The 21,063-nt window shown below is 37.0% G+C and overlaps 1 protein-coding gene across 2 annotated transcripts in view; it reads right to left on the bottom strand.

The window, feature by feature from the left end:
- LRATD2 (LRAT domain containing 2) overlaps window positions 1-21,063 on the bottom strand; it is a 413,939-nt gene that overhangs the window by 113,199 nt on the left and 279,677 nt on the right. The window lies entirely within an intron of this gene.

A 21,063-nucleotide genomic window follows, 5' to 3' on the forward strand; every position in this document is an offset into this window, starting at 1 on the left:
CACACACACACACACACACACACACACACACACACACGACTGAGTGACATAAGTTGTATTTTATTTTCTATTAGGGTAAAGACCCTCCCCACATAAGTAGGGAAAAGGTTTTCTTGATTATTATTATCCTCAAATATTATACCTTCCTTCCTTCTTGTATCATAACAGATTAAATCATCTGGCAACTGCTACATGAGAGATGACAGAAAGGGGATACAAGTGGTTCTGAATCATCTAGCTTAAAACCATCTGATGACTTCAAGTTCAGGCAAAGTAATAACTGCATTCCATTCCAATATCTGAGAACACTCAGCCACTAAATTTGATGCTACCCATGGCTGATAGTAATGTGTGATGAATTAATGATTGGTTGATTAGATGAGTGAACAATAGCCTTGAATCAAGAATAAAATTCTAAATTTAAAATTTTAATTTCTCCTAACATGTAGTAAGTATATAATACACTTATAAAAGTTTGCTGGAAGACTCAGTGTTCTAAAAGGAGAACATCATCATGCAATGGTTTGCCACCAGCTTCAAGATGAAGTTCATGGTCCTTAATAGGACTTCAAGTGTCCCCCCAGCCTGGCCTCTGCCTGCTTCTGCAGCCTTAACTGTGGCACAGTTCTTCAGCTGCCCAGGCTCAAGGCACACCAGCCCACCTGATGACAAATCTTGATCTTGCTTTTTGTGCCTCCATAACTTGGCAAAATCTATTCCCTGGGGTTTTTTTTCGGCTGTTCTTTCTACCTCACTAGCTTCCAGGGAGTCTGCAGGACTCAGCTGAAGCATTTCCTCCTCTGTGATGACCTTATTCTCTGTGCCTCATACAAACAGGGTAAAACTTATCAGTTTATCACATTGGATTACTTGCTGGTTTTTCTGAGGGAAGAAAGGAAGTCATTGTTCTTCATCTCGAAAACCTTGCACAATGCCTGTCTTACAGCAGGATCTCAACACACATTTGTGCCACAGACACTTCTCTCCAATGTGGAGGTGTCATTTTAGAACATAATGGAACCCTGGTCATTCTGAGGGCCATCCCACCAACCCCCTCCCCATTCTCCTCACCCAGTAGGCGTGATCAGGTAGCAGGCTGCACTGTGATTCTTGGTACCAATGAAAAGATCATTTGTCTGGGTGGCTTTTCTCTTCTTTCTACCTTCTAAATGGAAAGAAATCATCTGAGGGAGAAGGCCCCTATTTGGCAACACAGGAGTTAGTAAAAGGCAAGGCGACGGTGATCTGAAACTCAGCAATCAGACGCTTTGGTTTTCATTCCATTTCACATCAGGGTACAAAGTATAAAGATACTTCTACACTGGTGTTACATTTTAAAATATTTTGTTTTAATATTTAATTTATTCATTGGTTACCCTCAAAGTGGTCATTTACAAGTACATGGAAAAAATTTACCTAAGTGATTTTCTAGAAAAAATGTCATCCCCTCAGGAAAGCCTTCTTTAAGAGCATACTTTTGGGAGGAATCCTTAAGATAAAAGAATAAATATAATTTTCCATTTTTCTACTACACTGCAAGCTTCTAGAAAGAGGAAAGACTATTCTGTTTGTTTATTTTGTTTTGTTTTCAAGTCCATAGCTCCAGGAACTAGCAGAATAAATAGTTTATGGTTGGTACATATTAAATGTCTATGGGTGAATGTGGGGTAGGTAGACAGAAGAAAGGAGGGGAGGAGGGAGGGAGGGAAGGAGGAACCTGTAGGTCAGCAAAAAGAGCTATAGCTCACTCATCTTTTCCAAGAATCTCTTATGAATAGGCCACATATTCCTGAGGAAAAGGATGCCTAAAATAATGCAGGATATAATGAGAAACACTGGAAATTTTCAAATACTAATCATGTATTAGAGTTAGGCTGTGAAGGACTCTTTAGGCCTCAGATAAGAATTTATAGACTTTATTTTGTTGGTTGGAAATTAAGTGGCAATTGAGGATTTTTCAACAGCTTTATTGAGGAGTAAATGACATACTGTAAGTTGCATTATTTAAAGTGTAAATATTCATACGTTTTGAACTATGTATACACTTGTGAAACTATCACCACAATTAAGATAATGAACATATCCAATCCTGTCAAAAGTTTCCTCATGTCTCTTTGGAATTTCTCCCATACGTCTGTTCCCACCCCAGGCCCCAAGCGAACATTGATCTGATTTCTGTCACTGTAGATTAGTTGCATTTTCTAGTATTTTATATAAATTAAATCATACAGTACATACTCCATTTTGGTTGGTTTTTTTAACTCAACATATTTATTTGATATCCGTCCATATCTTTGTGTGTGTCAATAGTCCATTGCTTCTTCTTACTGAGTAGTATTCCATTTTATGGCTATTACAAATAAAGCTTCAATGAACATGTGTGCACAAGTGTTTATATTAACATGTGTTTTCATTTCTCCTAGATAAATGCACAGAAATGGAATGACTGGATCATATAGTAAGCATATGTTAACTTCTCGAGAAACTTCCCAACTCTTTTCCATGGTGGTTGAGCCACTTTACCTTCCCACTGACAGTGATGGAAACTGCAAGTGCTCCACATCCTCAGCAATATTGACATGGTCATTCTTTTAACTTCAGATATTCTGAAAGTGTCCATTGGAATCTCATGGTTTCAATTTTCATTTCCTTTATGATTAATGATGTTGAGAGTCTTTTCATATATCTTCCATGGTAAAGTGTCTGTTCAAATATTTCACCCATTTTTTCAGGGTATTGTTTGTTTTTTATTATTAACTTTGTGAGTTCTTTGTATATTCTGGATATAAATCCTTTAATATTTGATATGGGAATATTTTCACCCAAATCTGTGGCTTGTCTTTTCATTCTCTTAACGGTATCTTTTGAAGTGAAGTTTTAAACTTTTGGTGAAATCCAAATTTATTGATTTTTTTTTTCTTTTATAGATTGTACCTCGGGAGCTATATGAAACAAATCTTAATGGTTAATCCAAAGTCATAATTTTTTTTTCCAAGGTTTTCCTCTAGAAAGGTTTTGGTCTATGATCAATATTGGCTTATTTTTGCATATGATTCAAGGCATGGATTAAAGTTCGTATCTTTACAAGTGAGCACCCAACTGTTCCCACGTGACTTGTTGATAAGATTATCTTTCCTCCACTGCATTGCTTTTGCACTTTTTTCAAAAATCAAATGACTAAATAAGTGTGGGTCTACTTGTGGATGCTCTGCTCTGTTTCATTGGTTTGTCTTTCTTAAGAAAAAACTAGACTATTCTGATTGGTCTAGCTTTATGACAAGTACTGAAATCTGGGAGTCAAAGTTCTCAGTCTTTGTTCTTTTTTATGAAAATTATTTTGAGTATTCTCTCTCCTTTGCATTTCCACATGAATTTTAGAAACACTTTTCTGTAACTTAAAAAAAATAAACAGGATGACTTATAGCACATTTGTTTATTTTTTTTAATATTGCTATGCTTATTCTTTTATTTTTAATTTTTTTGAATTTTATTTTATTTATTTTTTTATACATCAGGTTCTTATTAGTCATCCATTTTATACACATCAGTGTATACATGTCAATCCCAATCTATTGTGTCATTTAAAGCTTGTGTTTCCTTATTAATTTTCTGTTTGGATGATATGTCCACTGGTGTAAGTGAGGTGTTAAAGTCCCCCACTATTATTGTGTTACTGTCGATTTCCTCTTTTATAGCTGTTAGCAGTTGCCTTATGTACTGAGGTGCTCCTATGTTGGGTGCATATATATTTATAATTGTTATATCTTCTTCTTGGATTGATCCCTTGATCATTATGTAGTGTCCTTCCTTGTCTCCTGTAACCTTCTTTATTTTAAAGTCTATTTTATCTGATATGAGTATTGCCACTCTAGATTTCTTTTGATTTTCATTTGCATGGAATATCTTTTTCCATCCCCTCACTTTCAGTCTGTATGTGTCCCTAGGTCTGAAGTGGGTCTCTTGTAGACAGCATACATATGGGTCTTGTTTTTGTATCCATTCAGCAAGCCTGTGTCTTTTGGTTGGAGCACTTAATCCATTCACGTTTAAGGTAATTATCGATATGTATGTTCCTATGACCATTTTCTTAATTGTTTTGGGTTTGCTTCTGTAGGTCCTTTTCTTCTCTTGTGTTTCCCACTTAGAGAAGTTCCTTTAGCATTTGTTGTAGAGCTGGTTTGGTGGTGCTGAATTCTCTTAGCTTTTGCTTGTCTGTAAAGCTTTTGATTTCTCCATCGAATCTGAATGAGATCCTTGCTGGGTAGAGTCATCTTGGTTGTAGGTTCTTCCCTTTCATCACTTTAAGTATATCGTGCCACTCCCTTCTGGCTTGTAGAGTTTCTGCTGAGAAATCAGTTGTTAACCTTATGGGAGTTCCCTTGTATGTTATTTGTTGGTTTTCCCTTGCTGCTTTCAATGATTTGTCTTTGTCTTTAATTTTTGCTAATTGATTACTGTGTGTCTCAGCATGTTTCTCCTTGGGTGTATCCTGTATGGGACTCTGCCCTTCCTGGACTTGGGTGGCTATTTCCTTTCCCATGTTAGGGAAGTTTTCGACTATCATCTCTTCAAATATTTTCTCGAGTCCTTTCTCTCTCTCTCTCTTCTCCTTCTGGGACCCCTATAATGCGAATGTTGCTGTGTTTAATGTTGTCCCAGTGGTCTCTTAGGCTGTCTTCTTTTCTTTTCATTATTTTTCTTTATTCTGTTCCACAGCAGTGAATTCCACTATTCTGTCTTCCAGGTCACTTATCCGGTCTTCTGCCTCAGTTATTCTGCTATTCATTCCTTCTAGTATATTTTTCATTTCTGTTATTGTGTTGTTCATCTCTGTTTGTTTGTTCTTTAATTCTTCTAGATCTTTGTTAAACATTTCTTGCATCTTCTCAATCTTTGTCTCCATTCTTTTTCCGAGGTCCTGGATCATCTTCACTATCATTATTCTGAATTCTTTTTCTGGAAGGTTGCCTATCTCCACTTCATTTAGTTGTTTTTCTGGGATTTTATCTTGTTCCTTCATCTGGTACATAGTCCTCTACCTTTTCATCTTGTCTATCTTTCTGTGAATGTGGTTTTTGTTCCATAGGCTGCAGGACTATACTTCTTCTTGCTTCTGCTGTCTGCCCTCTGTTTATTTTTTATTTAAAGTATAGTTGATTTACAATATTATATTAGTTTCAGGTATACAACATAGTGATTCAATATTTTTATAGATTATCCTCTATTTAAAGTTATTACAAAATAATAGCTATATTTCCCTGTGCTATACAATATATCCTTGTTGCTTATCTATTTTACATATAGTAGTTTGTATCGCTTAATCCCATATCCCTATTTTTCCCCTTCTCCCTTCCCTCTCCCAGTGCTAACCACTAGTTTGTTCTCTATATTTGTGAGTCTGTTTCTGTTTTGTTATATTCACTTGTTTTTTAAATTTTTTAGACTCCACATATAAATAATAACATACAGTATTTCTTGTCCTCTGACTTATTTCACTAAGCATAATACACTCCAGGCCCCTTCATGTCATTGCCAATGGGAAAATTTTATTCCTTTTTAATGGTTGAGTAAAATTCCATTAGATAGATAGATAGATAGATACCACATCATCTTTACCCATTCATTTGTTGATGGGCAAAAGTTGCTTCCATATCTTGGCTATTGTAAATAACATTGGGTTGTATGTAATCTTTTCAAATTAGTGTTTTTATTTTCTTTTGATATATACCCAGGAGTGGAATTATTGGGTCATATGGTAGCTTTATTTTTAGTTTTTTGAGGAATCTCCATACTGTTTTCCACAATGACTGCACCAAGCTACATTCCCACCAACAGTGTATTAGGGTTCCCTTTTCTCCACATCCTAGCCAACATTTGTTTTTTGTAGACTTCTTGATGATAGCCATTCTCACAGGTGTGAAGTCATATCTCAATGTGGGCTTGATTTTCATTTCTCTGATGATTAGTGATGTTGAGTATCTTTTCATGTGCCTCCTGGCCATCTGTATATCTTCTTTGGAAAAAAATATCTATTCATCTGGGTTTTTTGTTTTTTGATATTGAGTTGTATGAACTGTTTATGTATTTTGAATATTAACCTCTTATCAGTCATATCATTTGCTAATATTTTCTCCCATTCAGTCTCTTTGTTTCATTGATCATTTCCTTTGCTGTGCAAGAGCTTTTAAGTTTACTTAGGTCCCATTTGTGTATTTTTGCTTTTGTTTCTTTTGCCTTAGGAGACAGGTCCAAAAAAATATTGCTAGGATTTACGTCAAAGAGTGTTTTGCCTATGTTCTCTTCTAGGATTTTTATGGCATCAGGTCTTACATTTAGGTCTTTAATCCATCTTGAGTTTATTTTTGTATATTGTGTGAGAAAATGTTCTAATTTCATTCTTTCATATGTAGCTGGCCAGTTTTCCCAGCACCACTTACTGGAAAGACTATCTTTTCTCCATTGCATCTTCTTGCCTCCTTTGTTGTAGATTAATTGACCTAAGTGTGTGGGTTTATTTAGGCTCTCTATTATGTTCCATTGATCTATGTGTCTGTTTTTGTGCCAGTACCATGCTGTTTTGATTACTGTCACTTTGTAGTACAGTCTGAAGTCAGGGAGAATGAGGCCTCCAGCTTTGTTCTTTGTTCTCAGGATTGCTTTGGCAATTTGGGATCTTTTGTGGTTCCATATGAATTTTAGGATTATTTGTTCTAGCTCTGTGAAAACTGTCATGGGTATTTTGATAGGGATTGCAATAAATCTGTAGATTGCTTTGGGTAGTATGGTCATGTTAACAATATTAATTCTTCCAATCCATGAACACAGAATATCTTTCCATTTCTTTGTACCATCTTCAGTTTCCTTCATCAATGTTTTATAGTTTTCAGAGTATAGGTCTTTCACCTCCTTGGTTAAGCTTATTCCTAGGTATTTTTTCTTTCTGACATGATTTTTAGTAGGGTTGTTTTCTTGCTTTCTCTTTCTGATAGTTCATTATTAGTTTATAGAAAAGCAACAGATTTCTGTATATTAATGTTGTATGCCACAACTTTACTAAATTCATTTATTAGTTCTAATAGTTTTTGGTGGAGACTTTAGGGTTTTTTTTATATAAAGTGTCATGTTATCTGCAAATAGTGAAACTTTTACTTCTTTCCTTCCAATTTGGATGCCTTTTATGTCTCTTTCTTGACTGATTGCTATGGCTAGGACTTCCAATACTATGTTAAATAGAAGTGGTGAGAGTGATCATCCTTGTCTTGTTCTTAAATTTAGAGGAAAGGCTTTCACCTTTTCACCACTGAGTATGATGTTAGTTGTGGAATTTTCATAAATGATCTTTATTATGTTGAGACATGTTTTCTCTATACCAACTTTGTTGAGAGTTTTTATTATGAATGGATTTTGAATTTTGTGAAATGCTTTTTCTGGGTCTATTGAGATGATAATGTGATTTTTATCCTTCCTTTTGTTAATATGGTGTATCACATTGATTGATTTGAGGATATTGAACCATCTTTACATCCCTGGAATAACTCCCATTCCACCATCTTGATCGCCTCTCTCTTATAACACATTTAAAAGTACATATACTGGTTAGTTACAATCCTAGAAAGTTATGTATTTGCATTACTAAAATATCCTTTTGCCATGAACGACGCTTTAACTGTTTTGGAAGAAGATTTTTTTCCCCTTAGACAAAGTTGTACTACAGCAATAACTAGCCCCAAAGTCTGTATGACTTACAATAACAAAGGCTTATTTCTTTCTAGGAAACCTGTCTATTGCAAGTTGTTTGAAGCTCTGTTCCATATTGTTTCCATTTTCAGATCTGAGCTCAAGGAGCAGTCTCTACTTGGGACGGTACAAGCCTTATAACAGAGGAAGGAAGAGAGGTGGTGCTTAAATTTTTGCTGAGAAGTCCCATGTCACATCCATTCACATTTCATTGGCTAAAGCCAGACACATGGGCAAATATGATGTCAGTGAAATAAAAAGTATAATTCTCCCAGAGAGAGGGCATCATAAGAAATGTCTATAATTATTTTTAACAGAATAACATTTATCACAGATCCTAAATAGCTCTTTACCTGACCTCTTTTAGAATGGTGCATTAATTTGAAAATTGACACATTAATTTAATGTACAATAAATTTTTCATGGAAATATTAAGGTAGCCCACTCATTTTCCCTGGCTTGGCTATGCTCTTATCCCTCCTCAACCACACTCCTCTTAATTCCAGTCAAGAAAACTTTGGGCTACTTGGACTTCACAGCTTAGTGTCACATCACATATTTCTGGAAAAAGTGGGAGTGTTATTTCCTATATCATTGTTTTGCCCATCCTCTCTTCTCCCTTTCTTCTATTATTTAATATCTGCTTAGAGATATGTACAGAAAATTTAGAAACATGTGTAATTCAGTAACTAACAAATTCTCCCTAAATAGATTTAAACTTAAGTGGGAATAGAGAAGTTGATTGTCTGGAATCCAATAAAAGCCATCATTAATTGAGTATTCAGTGTGTGCCAGTCATGATTCTAAATGACTTACCTGCATTTTCTAATTTAATGCTTCTGAGAATGCTATTAAGTACATACCATTGTTAAAATGTGAATAGCAATGAGGAAATAGGTGCATTGAGATGTTAAATAACTTGTATAAGAACTCTCAAGTATTGAGTCCTGATTCAAATTCAGGCCTATCTTACTCCAGAACCTAAGTCTATAACACTATAATTCAGAAGATGGGCTTCAAACAATCTCAAAGTCCTTAATCGACAATCCGTAGGATTTTTAAACAGGCAAGGCTGAAATTTTAATATCAAAGGCAAATAGTACATTTTCTATGAAGTCATCCGCATCTGGGCAAGGCAAGCTGTAGATCTCAGACTAATTTTGGAAAAATTTCAGTGCAGATGAATAAATAATCTTAATTATAGTATATTTCAAAGCTATATAGAGGTATCACCTTAAAGTTCAGATAGAAACAAATTTTCAAAATAAGTTGTGATTAGGATTCTCTGGCTGATACAAAGTCATTCAACAAATATTATCTGCATCACAATATAATTATAACTTCATACCATTTAAAAAGAAAAGACCTTAAAAGCCTCAATAAAATATTAGCAAAATGAATCCAGCCCCAGATTAAAAGAATTATACATGATAACTAAGTGGAACTTATTCCAGAAATGTAAGAGTTGTACTAAGAAATAATTCAATGTAATATATCACATTAATAGAGGAAAAGGAAAAAGGGGGGGGAAAAACACCAGAATTGTCTCAAATCATAAAGAAAAAGCTTTTGACAAAATACACCACCCTTTCATGATAAAAACGTGGAACAAACTAAAAATAGAATACAACTCACTCAACATGATAAAGGGCATTTATGAAAAACCCACAAGGAACACCATGCTCAATGGTTAAAGACTGAAAGCTTTCCTTCCACTTAAAATCAGGAACAAGACAAGGATGGCTGGCTTTGTGATATCTATTCAACACTTCATGGAGGTTCTAGCTAGAGAAACTAGGCAAGACAAAAAGAAAAGGCAACCAAATTGGAAAGAAAGAGGTAAAATTATATTTATTCCCATTTGATAAGGTCTTATATATAGAAAATCTTTAAAAACCCACAAAAACTCTGTTAGAGCTAATAAATTAATTTGGCAAAGTGCAGGATACAAGGTCAACACACAGAAATCAGTTTTAGATGTATATACGAACACTGGACAATCCCAGAATAAAAGTAAGTAAACACTTCATTTATAATTGGATCAAAAAGTGTGATATTGGCATCAAGGTAGACATATTGATCGATGGAACACAACAGAGTTCAGAAAAAGCTTTTTTATTACTAAGGGCCAATGCCAGTTGAACACGTGTGTGAGCCTGAGAATTTTTTCATTCCCAGAACTGCAATATCAAAAGTTTAATCAAAATTTTAGCAATGGAGGAAACGATGATGTCTATAATGTCTTTTTGTCTAGTGGTATTTAAGATGTGCTAAGTTGAACCCCAAAGCTTTTGAAGAGTTGCCTTGAAAGCTGTGGAGAAAGATAAGAGGGGATGGAGACAAGTCATGGTGGCGCTATCCCACCACAACCACACCAGCAAGAATAGCTCCAGTTTAATCTATTTTGTTTATGGTGTCTCCCCATAACGTTATGCTGGACACATCAAAATTTACACTAAAATATGTATTTTATTTCAAGATTTCGTGGAGTTTGAAAGGGACAGAAGCATTTCTCTTATTTACTTGTAATCCCAATTATATTATCTTTGAAAGTAATGAGTGATGACTGCTTTCCATAAAGCCAATAGAACCTATAATCTTGTATCACATAGAATTTTCAGTGCACTTAACTCTTTTCATGATGCGAACATACTAGTGATGTAGGCAGTACAACTAATAAGATTCCTGTTTTTCATATGAAAAATTGAGATAGAGAAGCTACACTCTAACCAGGCGGCAGCCGAGCTAAGAACCAAACTCAAGTATTTTTTTGCACTCCAAATTCAGTGTTCTTGGTGTCTGCAGCTCTATCTCTAGCGCTTAGTATATTTTATTCTAAAATACTTAAAAGGAAATCTTTAGGAGGCTTAGGAACAGGGCCTAAAGAATAGATCCCTGATATTTAAAACTGGCTAAAGCCTACTGTGGGCTTATGGATTTTTGGAATATGGTTTGCCACTACTTAGGTGCCTCACCAAAATTCACATCTTCCCAGAACTTGTGAATGGAACTTTACTTAGAAATGGGGTTTTGCAGATACACTCAAGTTAAGGTTATATCAAATTAGGGTGGGTTCTAAATCCAATAAAACTGTCCTTATAAGAAGAGAGAAATTTGGACATACAGACACAGATGTACAAGGGAGAAGGCCAAGAGAAGGCAGAGATGGAGTGATGGAGTTACAAGTCAAGCAACGCCAAGAATTTCCTGCAACCACAAGAGGCTAGAAGAGGCAAAAAAGAATTCTCACCTACGAGCTACAGAGGGAATGTGGCCCTGCTGACATTTTGATTCAGACTTATAGGCTCTAAAACTGCGTGACAATAAATTTCTGTTATTTTAAGCCATGTAGTTTGTTACTCTTTGTACTGCAACTCTAGAAAACTAATTCTGGGTCTGTTTAGAAAGAGTCTTTGATTCCACTCTTAACTCAGTGGTCCCTGGAGTGGAGCTGGTTCAGAATCTGAGAGGCATTAGTGAGGGTTTCCCTAGAATAATAAGGGAGGAAAGTGCTTACCAAATGTGGATAAGATTGACCTGAGAAAAATGGAGGTGTTCTCCACAAGGCCCACCAGTTTGGTGCAAAGAGAGTAAGACTTCAAAAATAGAGAGCTAGGATCTAATTCTCGATATGTCACCATCCAAAAGCGAGACTTGTGCAAGGCACTTACTCTCTCCAGGCCTTTTTCTTGTGCTATAAAAAGGGAATAATTTCTCTGGACTTACTAATATTCAAAGGGATACTGTGTGTTTGACAACAAAATGTGAAATATTTTGAGAAGTCTAGAACTATTCAATCTTTATCATAGAGGACTATGAAAATATAAACCAATCTAATTATTTATATTTTTTTAATTTTGTGAGCTAGACTCTTCAAATATGGGGTGAGGAAATCAAATGGTTATTTCTTTTCCAAAGTTTAAATTTCTATCCTTTTCTTAACCTAACTGCAGAGCCTATAAAGGAAAAATTCCATGTTCGGTTTTTCTATTAACCTAGCTTGTTAAAGATACCACCACTTCAGGAAAATAATAACAACATCAAAAAGGAAGCAAAACAGGGCCATTATAACCCTCATAGCAGGGAATAAAAATTACCTTCATTCATGCCTCAAGTGGAAGAATTAGAGGTTTTGAAAACAATGAAGGCAAGTGACCAGTCATTTGCTTTCTTGCTCTCAGATCCACTTCCTGCTCTTTCCATATCACCAGAGGGCAGATCCCTGAAAACTACAGAGGCCTTAGAAGCCAGTAGAAATCCCTGGAGGCAAAGAGGGGAGCTGTGATGCGTCTCCTTCTCTCTCTGCCATGGGCTGAGTCTCTAGAAGGGACTGTGTTTTCTCTGTGGCTTCAGCACCTTCCATTCCACCCGCAATCCCTCCCTCGCATAGGCTCAGTTGCTGTGTGTGAGAATCACTGCGATTCTAGCTTCCAGTGTTTTGTCCTGACTCCTGTTCTGGCAACACAGCCCCCACCTATGTTACCTCCAGCCCTCGAGATAGGATTCGGTTCCTAGCGTTTTTAATTTCATTTTTTTTCACCTTCCGCATTGTTCTTTCATCTCTTCTAGCATCTTTGTTACTAATTCCCTATATAAATGTTTCTCTGATTTATTTGGAATGGTTTTTATTTTTCTGGATGGACTTTTATTGAATCACTAGGTAAAATTATTTTGTCCCTGCATGGAAGAAGTCATAAATACTTCCAAATTTTTCTGACTCTCTAGCCTCGGAAAAGATTGATTGCCCTTAATATACAGTATAGCATTGAAAAACGATAGCCACACAATTACTTACCCTGCTATAAATGCATGTAATACAAGAGCACATGATTAAATCTTTACTTCTCTTTTCTCTAGAATGAGTTTGGAGACAATTGTGAAAACAAACTTTCCAGAGGTGACAGGGAGGGGGGTTGGTAGGTAACAGAGAAGAAAGGATGAACAGAATGTTCAGCTTTGCTTGGAATGTTTCTGTGTGTAGTCAGAGTGCACACTCAGACCTTCTAACTAGGGAACTCTTTCTTGTCCTACAAAATTCAGCTCAGATATTACTGTCTGGGACAGATACTGCTAGCTGTTCACAAAAATTCATGTTGTCTTCTTCGTGGTCTATACAGCTATTTTACATTTCTCAACCTCCTGTGTTGGTAGGTGTAGCCATGTGTCTTATGTCTACTCATGGAATATAAACATAGTGATACTACCATTTCTGAGCATGGCTTATAAAAATATCTTGAGTTGCCTTGTCCATGCATTTCCCCTTTCTGCCTGCTGACAAGAAGCAAAGTATGATGATCTGGGAAGCTATGCACTGAAGATGACACAGCCTCTGTCAGCCTGATCTCTGAAATACTCCATGGTGGAGAGTCGATTTACCGACCCATTCACACACTGAGAACTGTTAAATGAGCCAAAATAAATTATTTTGAGCTATTAAACAGCTGGGGCCTATGAATTATAGCACCTAGCATGTCCCTAACCAATATACTTCCTCCAAAGTCCTTCTTAACTTCTGTAGAAGTAGCAGTTTCCTATTTTATGTACCTCGTTTATACCTCTGTGGCAACACTTTTCAAATTAGACTAGAGTTAATTGTTCATAATTATTTCTCTCTCTCTACTTCTCTGTCTCTCTTTAGAACATGAGCTTCACAAAGACAGGGAAAAGGTCTCATATACCTTTGTATCCCCAGTACCAAGCATTAGGTATGGAGCATACATGGTCTCAAGAATTTCATGTTGAATTGAATGGACAGGAATTGTAGTCTGCCTTCCCTTACCCCATCCTTCCTAAGATGAAAATCTTGTCCCTGAACTCTGAACATTTTTAACCAGTGCCCACTATTTGCTGGCAAACCTATCTTCCCAACCATCTACTCATCTACTTGAAGTTTTTACTTGAGGCTTCTGTATGTCAACCATTCCCGTTCTCCCCACTTTGTTACAGAACTGTCTGACCTCAGAGCCCTATCTATCTTCATTATGACCTATGGACTTCAGTTTCAGCATGGAAGTAATGCTTACACAATATCCTGGGTGATAAAAAATTAGTATCACCTCTTTATGAGCTTATGATAAGATCTCCCTGAATTCATACTCTGAGCTGTGTTATTTATTTAATTGGAAGAATTATAAGCCTGGAAACCTCTGATTTCTAACTTTAACCATTGTTAGTTATAATACTGAATTAAACAAACTAACAACCCTGAAAACCCATAAGTCCTGAGGTGAGAACAAAGGTCAACTCAATGAAATGCAGTTTTAGAAGCACAAGAACAAGAACAGTAATAGCAGGATATGTCTTTATGTTCTTTATTCAGCAAGAGTGAGAGTAGAAGATGCATTTTGAACATCTATTCACCTCACTGGTACTTTGATGTTAAGAATTGTACAGATTCCTAGTTTATTCCATTGCAAAGTAACTGAATCATAAAGTGTCAGGGCTGGAAGTTTCCTTTCAATTCATGTAGGCTTGACATGTTGAGAAATGCGGACCTTTTGAAAGTACATTTTCAAAGTTGTGGGCGTGCGCGCACGCACACACACACACACACACACACACATATTATGTATAATTTCAATAGCTCAAGTTTCCATGGAGGGCACCCATGATCTTTCATCCACCCATGGAAGCCCATTAATGAAATCTTGTGTGCACTAACAAATAAGTGTGGATATCAGCTATGAAGTTTACTCCTACAGCAATAAAGTGCAATAAATGTCACACTCATTAATTTATCAATTTCTCCACATTAAGTTGTATCTACTTCCAGCTCCTATAGACTGGGCTCATAGAAGAGTCCATCTCAATCTTCATTGAGAAGCCTGTTGCGTCCATCCCCAGGACTATGTAAAGGTTTCACATAGTGCAGATCATCAATGGAGTTTACACTTATTATGACTGATGTGCTCCTGGTCCAGGGCCACAAAGCTCCTGTTGCTAAACTTGGGTCGGCAATCTTTCCTTGTGGTTCTAGAAGTTTCACTCCAAGTATTATGTCACATTAGCATCACCAAGCCATCCCAACATAGGTATTGTCAGCTCTAGGGGAAAGGGAGGATGGTCACCATGCATGAGGGTGGAGATATTGCTATGGATTAATCCTTAAGGTCCTCAAACTCCAATCCCATTCCCAGTTCCATGGGAGAAACTCTAAAGGCTTCTCAGCTCCTACAGTTTTTGCCTCCTATGCTCCACCTTCTGGGAGAATTCAGCACAAATTTTTGCAACTGCTTTTTGCAGGATAGGAAGGCAGTGTACCTTAATATTTGAGTACCTGAGCTTTGGAACCAGACTAGTTGAGTTCAAGTTCCAACTTTAATTCTTTCTAACTATGAATGCATTAGTTTTCTAGGGCTGCCATAACAAATTACCACAAACTTGGTGACTTAAAACAACTGAAACTATCATCTCATAGTTTTGGAGGCCAGAAGTCTAAAATCAAGGTGTCAACAGGATTGATTCTTTTGGAGAAGCTGAGGGAAAATCTGTTCCTTGCCTCTCTCCTCATTTCTGGTAGTTGCCAGCAATCCTTGGCTTTGGTTGGCATGTAGATGTGTCACTTCAATGTCTGCCTCCAACTTCACATCACTTCCCCCTCCTTTTTCTTCTTTTATAAGCACACTTGTCATTCAATTTAGTCATTCGATTTTATCCAGGATGATCTCATCTCAAGATTTTAAACTTAATTACATCTGCAAAGATCATTTTCCCAAATAAAACCAAATTCACAGATTCTGGGTGGACATATCTTTTGAAGGACAAGCATTCAACCCACTACAGCAAACTTAAGAAATTTTTAACTGCATAATGTTCACTCTGGTCCTTTGTATAATGAAGAATGATGATAATAATAATAGTAAACTGCTCCATAAATTTACTGAGGATAAAAGAAGCTTATACATGTAAAGAACTTAAAGACTTCCTAGTAAACAATAAATATTCTTTGCTAAGCAGTATTTGCTATAATGGGGAGTTAACTTCTGAGTATCTGTTAATTTGTGCTCTTGGGTCAATTCAAAGCCCCATTAACAATACCTAAGGCAAGAAAGCACAAAGGGGCTAATAAACTCTTGTTTATGAAGATGAGGAAAATATGCACACTGAAAAACACAAATTACTCTGTCTCATTTCTGTAGCTATTTTGCCTTCGTACTGAGACAGAGTTTTAGCGGTGGAAATGTCAACTGTCTAGCAAGTTGCCTTTTATTTAGCCCAGAGGATATAACAATTTCCAGTGATAGGATGCCAGGAATGAAATGAAATGTAGTTAACAAATCAGAACCAAACCAGGCTTTAACATAGAGAATTTAATAGAGGGAACTGGCAAACCAGTGGGGACCGAAAGGACAAAAATGAAACACTGAAGTAACACAGACATACTCACTGCAGGAAACAGCTATCACTCCCAGCTAAGGGAGCAAAGGGAAGGGGTTGGAGTCATGGGGACTTAGAAGCATAGAGGAAGGGCTCTGTGGAGTTAGGAACCAAAGTCCTAAGGAGGTGTACTGCTCAGATGGTGCTGGTGTCTCTGAAGTTTGAATAAAGACTGCTGAACTGGGTTTAGACCTTGAGGAAGGGGCTTTGTCCCTCTTGTGCTTCCTGGTCAGTGGAAGATGAGTTTGGCTCTGAGAGTGTGGGAAAACCCAGAAACTGGTCCCAGCTACTGTTGCTAAACCCAACTTTCACTGTTGGGGTGAAGAATCGGTGGGGTGACAGGGAGCAACTTGGAAGGAGCAAGAACCTTCGTCCTCCTCTCGTCTTCCAGGCTCCTTCTAGGGCTCTTTATGGACAGAACCCAACAGGAAGTCAGCTGCTGAATAAATGTGTTTGAAGACTCCAGCTACAGTGTGCCAAAGCTAAAAACAGAGTGTGCATGGAGCCAAGAGGCCATAGTTTAATAATCAGCATTTGATAACTACGTGGCAAGCATTTTACATATATTATTTCTATTAATCTGCACAGTGGTATTATATATAGAGAGTAGTTATATATTATGATATTATAATATATGTTGTTTAATGTTTAATATGTTTAATATATTAAATTACCATATATAATAATTTATCATGTAATAATATAATAAATATTTGATTGCATTAAAAAAAGAAAAAATGAAGTTAGGAAAGTTAAGTCCCTAACAGCAAAAAGTTAATAAGTGGCCAGGCCAGAATTTTAACCAAGGTCTGTCTGACTTTAAAATCCATAGTGTTCTTAATCTGAGCTACCATCTGGGTATCAGAACTAAAATCTAAAATGTTCTCAGCAATCTGGAATACCAGGCAAAATCTAAAAATCATGTGTTATACCAAACATACATGCAACATTTTGCAACTGAACTAAAAGAAAAAAAAATAGGCACAATTATCAGAAAGAATATATGTGCCTATATAGCACAAAAAATGGATTAATGTGTTCTAGCCTATAGCAATCATAATGTTAATAAACAATGTTGTACAGCTATCAAAAAATAAATGTGGCCATTTTCTGCAGTGTGCAGAACAAGTAGGGTGATAACTCCTCTTTATTCTGCAATGATCAGGTCACAAGTGGAATTTTTAAATTCAATGTGGAGTATTAGATCATCAGAGTGAAGGGTTTCAAAATGAGTCCTCCCTAAAATGTGCTGCTTTGACATGTGGATTACTTTGAGCTGATGTCAATCACAGCCCAAAAGACTCAGAAAAAGCTTTTTACGTCCCTCTTAATTGCCTAAAAGAATTTAGATAGAGGGCCTGATCCAGGAAGAGAACTATTACCAGAGATAAGTACAAAGAATATGGACTAGGTGTGGTAAGCTGGGGAAACTCAGCAGGGCCTGGAGATCAAAGTCCTCTCCGTGTCCCATTGTCTCTGTATGGCATGGCAAACACTTGTTTACTAAATATTTGTTCTTCCCACCTTCCTGTGAATTATCTTTCTCCCCTTTGATGTCCCAGACCTCTATTCTCTTCTCCTTAGCTCAGAATGGCATATAAGCCTCAATTGCCTGACTGCCTATGGGTCTCATATTCTTATGGAATCCAATACATATGCAATTAAATTTGTTTTTCCCATATTAATCAGTTCTATGTTAATTTGATTATTAGGCCAAAGAATCAAGAAAGATAGAAATTTTTCCTCCCCTACAAGAGGAACTTTAAAAAAACTGAACTTTATGAGGTAAGAGTGACCATCATGATGAAGGGATGGAAAAGGCCTGCCATCATCCTGATTTCCACCCACCTCATCTCACTGCACAGTTAGGGTCATTGCCTCCTGCATGGTCTTCCTGCCTTGACCTGACCTTGCCAACATTATCCACCTTGTGGCACAGTGATCTCTGCAAAATACAAATGTGCTCATGTCGCACCCAGCTGTAGTTCACCCCAAAGCCTTTGTAATTACATTAAAATCACTTAATAAGGCTTCAAAAGTCCTCAGGTTCTCATACCCATTTCCTTCTTCAGACAGACAGACAGACACACACACACACACACACACACACACACACACAGCCACACACAGCCACACACAGCCAGATCTTGTTGATTCTTATCCCCATCCTTAGGGCATTCTTCTCCCTCTACTGGATCACTTTCCTACCTCTAACTTCCACTCGCACACTTGCCCTCTACACACCCCTTGCCTGCTAATTCTTGCTCATTCTTCTAAGGGGCAGCTCAGGCTTCACTTTATCTTGAAAGCCTTTCTTGACAGCCCCTGCTCCAGATTTCAGAGTGTTGGCCCCTTCCTTATGCTTTTATAGCCCCCTGAGCTTTCCCTATCTTAGCACATTATCACACTCTGATATAATTGCCATTTACTTGGCTCCTCTACTAAAGTTAAAGTTATATGAGAATAAGGACTTAGTTTGTCTTTTTACTATTTTACCTACACTACCAAATACAGTGCTCAGTGGACAACTGTGCCTTGAAAGGATTCATTCTTGAATAAAAGATAAAGGAATTTGAACAGAATAAGGATATTTGCAGATGGGAGTGTGAAAGCCATTTCCAGGGTATAAAGCAGTATACACTGATTTTTTCATTTAGACCAGAAAGCAGAACTAGGACCAATGGGTAGAATTGAATTGAAAGTAGATTTTCATGCAATACAAGAAAGAACTTCAGACATTAGAACAATCTGAAAACATGTCATGCTGGCTTTAGAAACAGGGAATTTTCTGTCACTGAAAATGTTCAAATTGAAAGGCAGGTCCATGAAATGCTAATAGGATATATTTTTGCTAATGGGATATATTTTAAGTGCTGAATAGATAAATTGGCAGTTTTCTAAAGGGTTGTGTTGAGAAAGAGTCTGAGACTCTATGTGGGATGGAGAGAAAAAAAATGTACAATCAATTATTAGTATCTTTCTTAGGACTGAATGGAATATGCAGTAATGGTCCATATCTGTCCTTCTGCATCCCTGCTTCTGTGTTATCCACCACACACACAGACACACACAGACACACACACACACAGAAACAAACAGAATTATAAAATGAAAGTCTTAATAGGGGGACTATCATTTCTTCAGTCAAAACAGCTCTTCACTGGGTGCACTGCCTGGAAACTCTTATTTTTTGAGTTAATGGAAAAATTTAATGTTCACAGTTGCTTCTTTTAACTGGAAAATGAGTAGTTTCATAATAGTTGACATGTTCTGATTCATTACTGTTTTTGCCTCTAAACAGAAAAAAAGAGAAGTGGGTGTATGGTTGTGGACAAAAACGATACGCTGGGAAGTCATGGATTCCAAGAATACCCAGTGGCTTATAACCTGGGGAGCAGCACGCAATAAGTTTAGTAGATTTTGCTAAACATTGGGCTTACTAAGAAAACAGCAAAACAAGTCTCAGCACATAATATTTAAATTCTGTGATTATTAGGAAAAGAGAAAAGTTCGTATTATCCTGGTCAAGGCTCCAAGTATGCCTTAGTACTAAGGGACCCCTCTGGGTCTCTGCATTTTGTACATAAAATAAAGATCTTAAGGTAGTTAAAGAGAAGCTAGTTTATTAACGGTGATGTTATCCTCCTTTTAGTGCTGCCTTTTCTTACACATTAATCTTTGGCATGCTGCTGATGCCTTTTCTGCATTGAAGTCAGGGGGCCTGGTTGATGTGAGGGCAGTGAATTGTGAAATACCAGGGTGGGTAATATACTGGCTCTGGCAGCTAGACTCTTCAGAAGGAAAAATAAATAGACTCCTTTCTTGCTTGTTAGGAGCATTAAATGCATGGATGTAGGTATAGCACATAGACTTGATACATACTAAATATTAAACAAATGCTAGTTGTTATTATTGTCATATTAATATTTTTATGTACTGTCAGGTGTCAAGTCAAGGGCAGTGCTCTCAACATTCTACTTCTAAGACAAATATAGGACTTTGATTTATAGGCTCAGGATTGAATTAGTCAACAACAGGAAAGGAAGCAGCATGGCTTAGGAACCAGGTACAGATTTTGGAACCACATACTTGGATTTGAGTCCCATTTCATCTACTTATTAGCTATGTGATTTGGGCACCTTATGTGCCCTCTCTGACTTCAGTCAGTTGTTGGATTAAGTAAGATTCTGCATGTAGTTAACCTAGCACAGTGCCTGGAACATAGTAAATGCCCATATTTATATATTTTTAAAAAGGTTAATAATCCCTGTTATTTTTGTACATTTCTTTTGATTTGGGTTTCTTTCCTTTCAATCAGTTCTCTGCATTGTACCCAGAGCTCTACTTCCAAAGGGTCAATCTGACTTTATCCCTCCTGTACTTAAGGCTCCTTATTAGTTCTCCTTTACACTCAGGATATTCATAACAGCAGGAAATACTAATGGTTCTGTGTGAGCATGTGCTGTTCTCTCTAACCCTTTTGGATGGAGCTTCCCCTGGCCTCAGGTATTTTGCCTTACAAGCATTCACTGGTCAGTATTCTGCTGGATATTCAACGGAGACTCTCTTCAGTTGTGTGAAGTCCTCTGTGCAGCTTTCTCTTCTCTAGTACTTGAAAATATAGTCACCTTGGTCTCCCCAAACTGTTTCTTCAACTCAAGGATTTCATCAGGCTTTGTCTCCTTGTAACCACAGCCTGAAAATTCTCTCACTGGGGCAACTGTAAGGTTCACTGGATTGTTTGTCTCCCAAACCCTAGAGATTCCTGCCCTTCATTTCCCATCTCCACTGTTCTGAAATCATTGTTTTATCTATTTAGTCTAGTTTTGTATTTGTTTTAGGTGGCGGGGTAAATCTGATGGATGTTACTCCATCTTGGCTGGAAGCAGAAATCTGGTAGCTCATTCATCGCAGTGTTTTCAGCTTAGACATTTGTCACCTTGGTTCATC

Source organism: Orcinus orca, chromosome 17 (assembly GCF_937001465.1).
Source record: "Orcinus orca chromosome 17, mOrcOrc1.1, whole genome shotgun sequence".
Lineage (NCBI taxonomy): Eukaryota > Metazoa > Chordata > Mammalia > Artiodactyla > Delphinidae > Orcinus > Orcinus orca.